Source organism: Artibeus jamaicensis, unplaced genomic scaffold (genome assembly GCF_021234435.1).
Source record: "Artibeus jamaicensis isolate MK-2021 breed Jamaican fruit bat unplaced genomic scaffold, CSHL_Jam_final contig_477, whole genome shotgun sequence".
Lineage (NCBI taxonomy): Eukaryota > Metazoa > Chordata > Mammalia > Chiroptera > Phyllostomidae > Artibeus > Artibeus jamaicensis.
Window position 1 is genome coordinate 4,432,151 of NW_026521854.1, and position 10,613 is coordinate 4,442,763.

The following is a 10,613-nucleotide window of genomic DNA, read 5'->3' on the forward strand; positions in this document are numbered from 1 at the left end:
CCACACCCTCGCCAGCACTTTTTTGTTGATTTATTGATGACAGCCATCCTGACAGGTGTGAGGGGATATCTCCTCGTGGTCTTCTTTCCTCTCATACATATTGCAGTAGCTCCTGGTGCTTGGCTGGTGATCCGCGCTCTTCCTGGTGCTACTGGAGGAAACAGGTCCTTCGGCAGTGTCGTGGGAGAAGAATTTCAGGACACTCACACAGGAGGAATTTTAAACAGTAGTGGCAAGATTATTAGAATGAAAAGCAATGGTATATATACTCTTGGAGAGGCAGGGAACAGGCAGGCTAGAGGGCAGCGGCTGTGCAGACTCAGGAAAGGAAGTTACTGAGGCAAATGGAGAGCCCTCCACCGCCACTTGCTGCTCTCCTGGTTGCAAGTCTTGTGGGACCCTTAGAGTTTAGGAGGAAAGAAGGTAAACAGCAGGTGTGTGCCCCAGAGGAGGAAGAGCATGGATATGGTCCAAGGAGGGTCCTTTGTCTAACTTCCATGTATTTCCTTGGGTTCGGAAAGAGCAAGCTTTCTTTTAAACCACCCTGTCTCTTTCTGGGCTCTCCCTAGGCTTGTGCTTGTGCCCTCCCCGCGTCCAGCCTCCTTCCTGGATTCCCCGGGGCTGTGGCCTTTCCCACTCTCGCGCTCTCCCCAGACTTTCCCAGGCCAGTGCCCTCCCCTTTCTGTGGTCACCATTTGGGCTCCTGCTGTGCATGTGCTGAGTCAGAGGGATTCTCTCTGCCATTTTCTCCCTGCTCCTCCCCCCTGAACCCAGTGCAACCATGTTGGTTACCACCGCCCCGCCCCGCCCCCACCACTGTGACTGTTAAAGCTATCTTTCCTGCCTAGTCCACTGGGCGGGATGTTTGCCCTGTTTGGTGCGAAGAGGCCAGTTACTCCCCTGGCTGACTGTTCCATCCACTCCCTCCCCTTCTGTTAATATCTAACGGACCACCGCTCTAACCCTTGCTTTGTGGCTGCGTCCCTCCAGTCTCTGCCTTCATTGCCACATGGCTCCCTCCTCCTGTCTTATCTCACGTGGCTGTCTTCTTACAAAGACAGGGGTCCCCTTGGGTCCGAGCCTGCCCTGCTCCAGTGTAGTCTCATCTTAACTAAGTGCATCCGCAACAACCCTGTTTCTGAATGAAGTCACACTCGGAAGTGTGGGTGGCTAAGACTTCACCATACCTTTACAGACGTGGGGGGCACAATTTTTCTATAGCAGGGGCCTTGAAAGAGAGTGAAAAGGGAGGACCGCTTCACTGTGCGTCCAGTGCTGTCGAGTGCCTGTCCAGGTCCGGCAGCAGGACTCAGGCGGACTTCAAGGGCGTGGGAGGGCCGCCTCTCCTCCCAGGCAGAGGCGCACGGAGGCCCTGTGGCTCCCGGAGCAGGTGGCGTTCTTGAGGCCTGAGCGGGCTTTCGGTAAGTTGGCTCTGGGGCCAGTAGGCAGCCCCAGGGTCAGGGTGGGTGTGCTCCACATTTGGACCAGAAATCAGCATCTTAGAGACCTCTTTATAAGCACCAGCCTTTCCCGAGACCCTGTTGGGTGCAAAGCCCTGCAGTCCCCAAATGTGTCTCCTGCGCCTCTGGTCCCATGGGCATGAACAGCAGAAAGGGCCAGAAGGTGGGTGAGGTGAGCAGGGGGTGGGGAGGAGTGGAGTAGGCCAGGGGCAGCTGGGCTCTGGGAGAAGTCTCTTGGGCTCCCGTAGGAGGAAAGCCCCTGCTCTCCTGCAGCGCTGCTGGGGAGGGGAGGGGGGCAGAGCATGGACACGCTAGGTGGTCGTCGGGCTAAGGGGAAACATACAGCAGTGGGAGGGAAGAGTTGGGGAAAGGAGGTAGAGAAGCTGCGGGGTGCCAGGCCTTGGAAGGCCCGGTAGCTACACGTGGGTGAGGATGTGGTATTTGGTCCTAAGCGGCAGTGCAGGGTTTTGAGCAGAGACGTCAGTAATCCGACTCACTTTTAAACAGATCCCCCCTCTGCTGTGCTGAGAAGAGATGTCGAGAGGCAGGAGTGGAGGCAGAGGGAGAGGCTCTTGCAGTAGTGTGGGCAGATGAGGTGGTGGTGGCTGAGACCAGGTGACAGTGGTGGTGAGAAGTGACTGGATTTTGGATATTCTTTGCAAGTAGGTCCAGTGAGATTTCCTGATTGGACGAGCTGCGAGCGAGAGATGTTCAGGCAGCAAGGTGTTTGGGAGCAGCTAGAAGGATGGAGCTGCCATTGGCTGGGATGATAAAGGCCGAAGGAGCTGCAGGTCCAGGGAAGACTGAGGGCTCCCAGCGGGGCACACTGAGGCTAAGATGTGACTCTCGGGCAGTGACGGTGGGTGGGGAGTTACACACAGGAGCCCGGAATGTGGAGGAGGGTGTGGCCCCACAGATGGAGCTTTATGAGTTAGTTATTAGAGGTGAGATGGTATAGAAAAGCCATGCAACAGAATGAGCTCACTTTGAAAGTGAGTGCTTGTAGAAAGAAAAGAAGAAGTCAAAGGACTGATCCCTGGGGCCCTGCAATAAGGGAGGCTCTGAGGACCTATCAGCAGAGGACAGGGAGCAGGCAGCTGGTGACAGGAGAGGAGGGGAGAAGAGCCAGGAGAGAGCCCAGCTGTCTTCCGTCCAGGAGGCGCTGGGGGAGAGTGTTCTGAGGAGGGGGTGGCGACCACCCTGTTCATGCAGTGCTGCAGATGGGTCGCTGCCAGAGGAGGGGAGGCAGAGAGGTGGGCCAACAGTGGAGCCTCTGGGCTCCCCTGGCTGCTGCTTCTCTCAGGGAAGGAGGGCCACAGGCTGGGGGCGAGGGCGGGGAGGAGTCGGCAGTATGAGGAGAGGCCAAGAGGGAGCTCAGGGAACGTGACAGCAGCTGAGCAGCACTTACGGCCACTTGACTAGTGGCACCTCCAGAGTTTCCCTCTCTGAAGGACTTGGAGATGTAGATCTGGTTGGAAGGGAGCTTGGCCTTGACCCTGCAAACTGCCCACAGGAGGCTGGGGCACTTCAGTCCTCCACATCAGAGGCAAGGGGAGCTGAAGGGGAGGGAAATAGGGCCAACCCCTTAGCACATCCCCCGTCTGGGGTGTCCCAGACCGTCTGGGGCAGGGAAGCCATGAAGCTGGGCACCGAGCCATCCCCTCTGTCACCAGAAGCAGCCGGTGGGGTGAGAAGGGAGGTGCAGGACTGGAGAGGAGGACACCAGGTAGAATCGAACCACGCCCCTCACCTGTGAGGGAAGGGCACTCCCCCCTCTCAAAGTTCCAGGTGGGAGGTGTAGGCAGAGCTTTTCTAGAGCAGATAAGGCTGTATCTCTGCAGCACCTCGTCCAGTCACACACACACACACACACACACACACACACACACACACTCAAACATCAAAGCCTTCACCTGTCGCCAGGAATTTATGCAAAGATATTCCCAGGGCATAAAATGTCCCTGGAACTCCTTTTTGGGAAATCCGACTGAGCATGTGACACACTCTGACTTTTCTCTGTGGGGGTCACTCTTTGCCTTTCAAGGGTAGATTTGATTTCTGGAAACAGCCCAGAGTCATTTAGAGCCAAGTGTGCAGACTGAAATTAGAGATTAGAGTGTGGCCACTGATGAGGGTTGATACAGATAGAATAAAACTCGCTGTGTCTTGTGTGAATGGGGACAATACTTCTCTTACAGGATTTCATCCGGTACAGTATGTAAAGGGCCTGGCGCGGTTTTTGATCCCCAGCAGGCATTTCACAACTGGTAATAATGAATATTCCTAAAACAGAGATCCTGAAATGAATGGAAGAATCATTGAAATAAGCTCTTCGTTCCCCAAGGTGACAGCTTTGAAGGGGCAGACTTTGTCTAGACTGACACATTTTGCTAAGTCTGTTAAAAAAGCAGATTCGTAACTTTATCATTGTATCTGTCGCTCTCTTTACCAACCTTGCGAATAGGGAGATCAGAAGCTCCGTATCAAGAGAAGAGCAGCTGGAGGAGATGATGGGGAGAAGGCAATGCCAACGCCTCGGCGGCCTCATGACCAGCAGAGTCTGCTGTGGCCCCTGGCGGCCCAGCACTAGACAGTGTGGGTCCCCGGGGACGGGACGGAGGCCCAGTGTGTCCTCCCCTCCCCCACACCACCAGCAGGCTTCTCTGCAGGGTTGCTGATACCAGGGAGAAACTTTAGGTGAGAAATTCTTGTCTTTGGCTTACGTTTTCAGTCTTTCAGTCAAAGAGCAAATAACCAGGAGGAAGATAGCACGGGAGTCATTTACAGAAGAAGGTTACTCGCTCATTTCCCGAGACCAAGTCTGGAGCGTGAGAGCGTGGACACAGCAGAAGGGGCCACGGCGGTTCTGCCTGAAGGTGGGGAAGGAGAAGGCATGGCCGGGAGGGAGAGGGGCCAAGGCGCATGACCTCCTGCTCCAGCCTGTGCAGAGCCAGACCTGCGTTGTGCTCCCCTCCCGGGGCACAGGAGGCAGCGTCCAGGGGGGGTTTGCATGGTGCCAGCTGGCTGCCCTGCAGGGCCGCAGAGAGGCCGGGTTGGGGTCTGTGGACTTTCCTCGAGCCAGGCTGGCAACATGGGTCGCTCTCCCTCTGGGCCTCAGTTTCCCACCAGAGAAAATGTCGGACTGTATCCGAGTTTCCTAGACTTTTTGTTTTTAACCTTGATCTGCAGTAAGAAATGCATTTTACACCGAGGCCCATTGTATGTATGGTATTGTGTGTGTATGTGCGGATGGATATATACACTTTGGCGTTAATTTTGTGTATCAACTTGACGGGCCCTGGGCTGCCCAGATTAAACATTGTTTCTAGGTGTGTCCCTGAGGCTGTCTCTGGGTGAGGGGAGCATTTGAACCCCCGGACTCAGTACAGTGGGTGGCCCTCTCTGATGTGGGCACCTCCAGCCCATCCAGGGCTCGGATGGCACAGAGGCAGAGGCAGGAGGAACCCGCCCTTTTTCTCCTCCCTCTCTGAGCTGGGACATTAATCGCGTGTCCTGGCCTCAGACGTCATTTACACCGTGGGCTCCCCTGGCTCCCAGGCCTTTAGGCCAGAGCCAAACTGCACCCCCAGCTCGCCGGGGTCTCCAGCACGTGGATGGCGGACCCTGGGACCCTCAGGAAGCCCCAGTTGTGGGCCAGTTCTCCATTCTCTGTCTCTGCCTGTCTCTCTCCTCATACATACAGGGTGGGGCAAAAGTAGGGTTACAGTATGGGAAATAATACAATTATTAATAATAATACAATGATTAATAATAAGAATAAACTCTGTATTTTGCATCCTCACCACCATGAACCTGCGTTACCTCACTGTGTATGTGTATATGTGTATCTCTATGTGTATATATCTGTGTAAGTATATAGGTATATGTATCTTATTGCTGTTTTTCTGAAGAACCCTGACCAATAGGCTCACGTTGCGTATACGTGTTTCTGTGCACATTTATCTCAATTATCTATCTATCATCTATCATCCATCTATATAACCGGGCCAGAATTGCAAGACTTGCAGTTTAAAAAACATTGAGAGTTGGTGGTCGATAATGCCCTTCCCAATTCTGCTATTTTAAGCTTATTTCCAAGCCCGTCATTGGCTGGTCGGTTGAAGGTGCAGGTAAAGGTTGCAGGGACACGTGCTCGCCCTTGGCACAGGGCGCAGCCCCGCGGTGGCGTTCTCTCCCTGTCAGGCGTTACTTTTGCCTGAATCGGCCTCAGCACCTTGGAGTCCACCTGCTTCTCCCCAACTGGCTTTTCCCTTCAGGTATTAATACTTCGCATTTTCTGCTGTGTCCTGTAATTTTCTATTGTGAGATTACCCCCCCCCCAGCTTTACGGAGGTGTAATTTACAAAATAGAATTTTAATATATTTGAAGTGTACAACGTGATGATCTGATGTATGTGTACGTGCTGAAATGACTTCTATCACCAGGTTAATTAACTGACCGTCACCTCTCACATACACACAGTTGTGTGTGTGTGTGTGTGTGTGTGTGTGTGTGTGAATGCCTAAAACCTGCTCTCCTGGTGAACTTCCGGCACAGAGTGCGGGGTTCACTGTCGTCGCCAGCTGCACAGGGGCTCCTCAGACCGGATTCACCTGCCAGCCGAAAGTGTGTACTCTTTGACCAGCCTCACCCCATTTCTGCTCCCTGCCGCCCCCGTCCCCACGACCACCATTCTGCACTGTCTCTACCTTTAAGAAAAGGCCACCCATAGATTATGCAATGTGGTGCCTTCCTGACTTAGTTCACTCAGCGTGGGGCCCTCTAGGTCCATCCATGCTGTTGCAAGTGGCAGGATTTCCTTTTTATTTTATTTTATTCTATTTATTTATTTTAGAGAGAGGGGAAGGGAGGGAGAAAGACAGGGAGAGAGACATAGATTGGTCCCGTCTCACACATCCCCGAATGGGGACCAGGCCTGCAATCCAGGCGTGTGCCCTGACTGGGAATCAAACTGGTGACCCTTTGGTTCTCAGGCCCAGGCTCAATGCACTGAGTTACACCAGCCAGGGCAGATTTCCTTATTTCTTATGACTGAGTAATATTCCATCCTATGTACACAGCATGTTTTGTGTATCCATTCATCTGCCCACGAGACTGGGCTGTCCCAACTGATGCTGAACATGGCGGGCGTGTAGGTCTGGGGTGACTTCTTTGGTGTTTTCTCTGCAGGAATCCTTCCATGTCTAAGTGTGAATTATGTTCTCACACAGAGGGTCTGTGTGTTTCCCTTCCGCAAGCGAAACCGCTTTAAAATAAACTTTTCTTGGGGTGCCTCGTAGCTGGCACAAGTTTCAGCCCCAGGTCCACGTGGAGCCGCTGTTTGATCAGGAGTGATCGAGGGAGACTCTGCTCAGGGCAGAGACAGGCAGGTATTCCCACCGCCTCCAGGTGCAGGGGGTCTGTTTAGGGTGTACAGCTGTCCCAGCTTTGTGACAGGGGGCTCCCACTCTACTTGAGCCCAGATTTTGTCCTCAGAGCTCCTTCCCTTCATGTTGATCCATTAAAACTCAAGCTTGAGGCCAACGGGGACGCTCTGATGACCACTCACCCTTCCCTGGGGTTTAGTGGGCACTTGCCTCCTGACATTGGGCTTTCCGACGATTTTTAGCCTTTGAGGATTTTTCTTTTCTCCCAGCTGAGCCAAGCATTTATGAAGTTATTTTAGTTTTATTTGTCATATTTTTTGGCATTTTTTACTGCAAGAATTTTTTGAACATCTGAACTGTTGATTATCGGAAACAAAAGGTCCCACTAGTGCTTCCTGACGGAGAACCCCGCACCCCAGATGCCACCTCACTTACAGCAGGGGAGAAGAATGCAGCGTCTGCCGGATGGCTGGGTGGCAGAGGTTTCCTTGGAGGGTGTGGTGGGGCGGGGGAGTCAGCCGGGCACCTTGAGGCAGCCCTTTGATTAAGAGAGTGGCTGCCTGCATTCCCTGTCACATCAGCATTGACACTTACTCACTGTGTGACTTTGGGCTGACAGCTTAAGCCCTGGAGCCCTATCTGTACAGTGGGGCAGTATTTGTACCACCCAATAAGGCTTCGGGAAGATTACACGTGTTTAACTCCCTAGCCTGGTCCTTGGCAGTAGCAAGTGTTCAGTCAGTGGCGGCTGTTGTTGCTGGACGTCCTGCCCTCCAGGCTGCTTTGGCTGTGGGTTTCCCCTTGTCTGAAAAGGCGGCATGTCAGCATGGGGGGGTGCCAAGGGGGCGGTGGTGGTGGGAATCGGGGTTTCTGTCTAGCTGTGCGAATTGGGGCACGTCATGCCATTTCACTACTGTCTCCCTTGGAAACATCCTCCTCCTCCGTGGAACGAGAGGGTGGACTAAGTGATTTCTGAGTATCTTCTCGCCCTCACAGCCTGTGAGTCTCATAACAGCACAAGGTGCCTGCAAAGCACAGCTTCCTCCCAGGAGCCCTTGGCGTGTAGACAGACTGAACATCCCAGCACTGATCTGTAAAATTTGGACCTTTGGAGTTTGGCATATATTTCTTTTTTTAAAATTAAGAAAATTTTAATTTAAAAAATTTGCTTCAGAGAGAGCAAGAGGAAGGAAGAGAGAGAGAGAAACATTGATTTATTGCCCCACTTATTTATCGTCCCACTGTTGCTTCTTGTCTGCACTGTGACCGGAGATTGAGCCCACCCACTGCCTGACCAGGGTGGCGTGTATTTTCCCATAAGGCGAGGTGGTGTTTGCTCCCAGGGACAGCTCACAGTACGCAGCTCCGTCCACAAGAAGCGAAGCAGGAGCATCGCACATTTGTGTTGAAAGTGATGGAAAGCAACACTGTCCCAACACAAGCAATTAAGCAGAACAGGAAAACAAGTCCATTGAATAAGGACTCCCTTTTTCTTTATCCAGGATCCTGGGGCTTGAGGGAAGCAGGTTAATTCAGAAGACAAGAGGAGTTCTGGAGATGCATGTAGGGTGGGGGTGGGGTCCCTGGGCTCTCTCGAGAGAGTCCGACTGGTGCTGATGGCACAGCTTCTATTTATTTATTTTACTGTGCTTATAGTTTATGTTTTTTCCTAAGAAAGAGTTGTTTATTCTCCCTGCCTGGTGTGGTTCAGTGGGTTGAACACCAGGCTGAGAACCAAAGCATCACTGGTTTAATTCCCAGGCACGTGCCCTGACTGGGAATGGAACCTGTGACCCTTCCCCTGGCACTCAATCCACTGAGCCATAGCAGCCAGGGCTTTTCTATGTTTTTTAACGTATATTTTATTGATTATGCTATTACAATTGTCCCATTTTTTTCTCCCTTTTATCCCCCTCTGCTCTGCACCCCCTCCCTCCAACATTCCCCCCACCAGCTGTTAGTGTATGTCCATGAGTCATACATATAAGTTCTTTGGCTTCTCCATTTCCTATACCATTCTTAACCTCCCCCTGTCTATTTTGTGCCTACCGATTATGTTTCTTATTTGGGCATAAGTTCTTTAAATGTCTGAGTTTGGTTAAAAATTCAAGGATTCCTCCCACAGCACCTTATTCATCCCTGACCTGAGCCCTTCTCTCCTGTCCCACAGGCACGGCGATCTCGGGGGCTCAGCGGCGAAAGGCGGAGAGGGGAGAGAAGAAAAGGGAGCAGGAGACGCAACGGTGATCATCCCGGCAGCACCACAGGCCTGCGTTGCTGGGCCTCTATCGTGCCGGCCAACAGGATTTTTTAATACAGTACTACAAATTACTTTATTTTATTTCTCCATCTCTTTTGAGGTATAATTGACCAATAAAAACTGCGTATTTTTCAGGTGTGTGGCTCCATGTTCTGACATACACATTGTAAAAGAACCACTACAGTCAGTCTAATTAACATGCATGCATCCCTCACCTTTCGTACTTACCTTTTTTTCTTTTTGTGGTGTGAACACTCAACATCCATCCTCTTAGGAAATATCAAGTGTACAGTGCAGTATCTGCACAGCATTTTAAAGTGTTTAAAAAAATCATCTTCCAGGACGTTACTTCTAGGCCATTAAAAATATTCAGATTTCTGGCTATGGGAAGCCCTAGCGACCTGGGGTATGGCACTAAACTTCCACAGGTGACAACAAGCAGGTGCTTACCTGACTAAGTCCCCTTCATTCAATATAAATATTTTCTGGGTGGCCTCTGTTGGCGTTTGGGTTTGGGAACCGCAAGTGACATCATTTAGTAAGGGGATTAAAAAGAATGTGAAGGTGATTGCAGGAAAGAGATGATCTGAGAAGGAATCAACTGAAAGAAGTGATAAATGATACAAAGAGAAAGGGGAGGTTAGTTGTGTATTGTTACTGAAAGAAAGAGGGCAGGGGAAAGGGGGTCAGGTCAGGGCAGTCAGTTCCTACTTTGGCCACCAGGGGGCCTCTCAGTCCCAGTGAAGCTTTGTTAATGTTCAAGGGGCCTTCTGGATGGTGGGGAGATGCAATTCGCAAATGTTCAGTATATCTTGTGTTGTACATGAGGTCTCCAGGTTAAGAGGCAGGAAACTCTGAGCCAAATCCTGGGGTTCCCAGAGAAAAGAGTTTGCCTATATCTCAGATATAAGGACAATTGAGCTGTGGTGTGGGTGCTCTTTTGATCACTAGGGTGAACTTGGTGGGTAGGGCCTCCCTCCAGTTTCACTGTTCCAGGTGAGACTGCCCATAGCTCTGTGCTGGTTACAGGTGGGGGCTGCATACTCCTATCCATGTCACCATTTACAGGCTGTCTCCCCCTGTCCCTGTGTCGCTTGGCAGTTTCTGAGTAGTTACAGCAGACTGGACTCCTCTGGGACATCATTCTCAAGTTTTGGTGGGCACTTGGGGAGTTTGGTTGCAGGCAGAGGTGCATCTCAGACGTTATGAAACAGACCCTTGGGGTGGGGGCTTAGGAATCTGCCTAAAACAAGCAGCTGCAGTTGCTCTGACCTGGAGGTCCTCAGCCTGCCACTCTGGAGCCTGGCTGTAAGATGTTTGGCTAATGGGTTCATGGAAGCCTGTAGCACATAGGCTGGGGACTGGTTAGAGCTTCAGCAAGTCCCTCTCCTTGGACTCCTTCTCTGCAACATGAGGGATTTGGCCGGGCGGAGCTCTAGATGCTCTTCTCGCTCTGCCAGCTGGAATTCCACAGCTGTGCCTCTGTTTAGAGGACTCCCCAGTGT

At 51.9% G+C, this 10,613-nt stretch overlaps 1 long non-coding RNA gene across 1 annotated transcript; it reads left to right on the forward strand.

The window, feature by feature from the left end:
• Nucleotides 1-3,237: 3,237 nt before the first annotated feature.
• LOC119054700 (uncharacterized) lies at nucleotides 3,238-9,226 on the forward strand. Its single transcript, XR_005083567.2, has 3 exons — nucleotides 3,238-3,804; nucleotides 3,925-4,157; nucleotides 9,019-9,226. It is a non-coding gene; the product is annotated as an uncharacterized LOC119054700 (long non-coding RNA).
• Nucleotides 9,227-10,613: the final 1,387 nt, after the last annotated feature.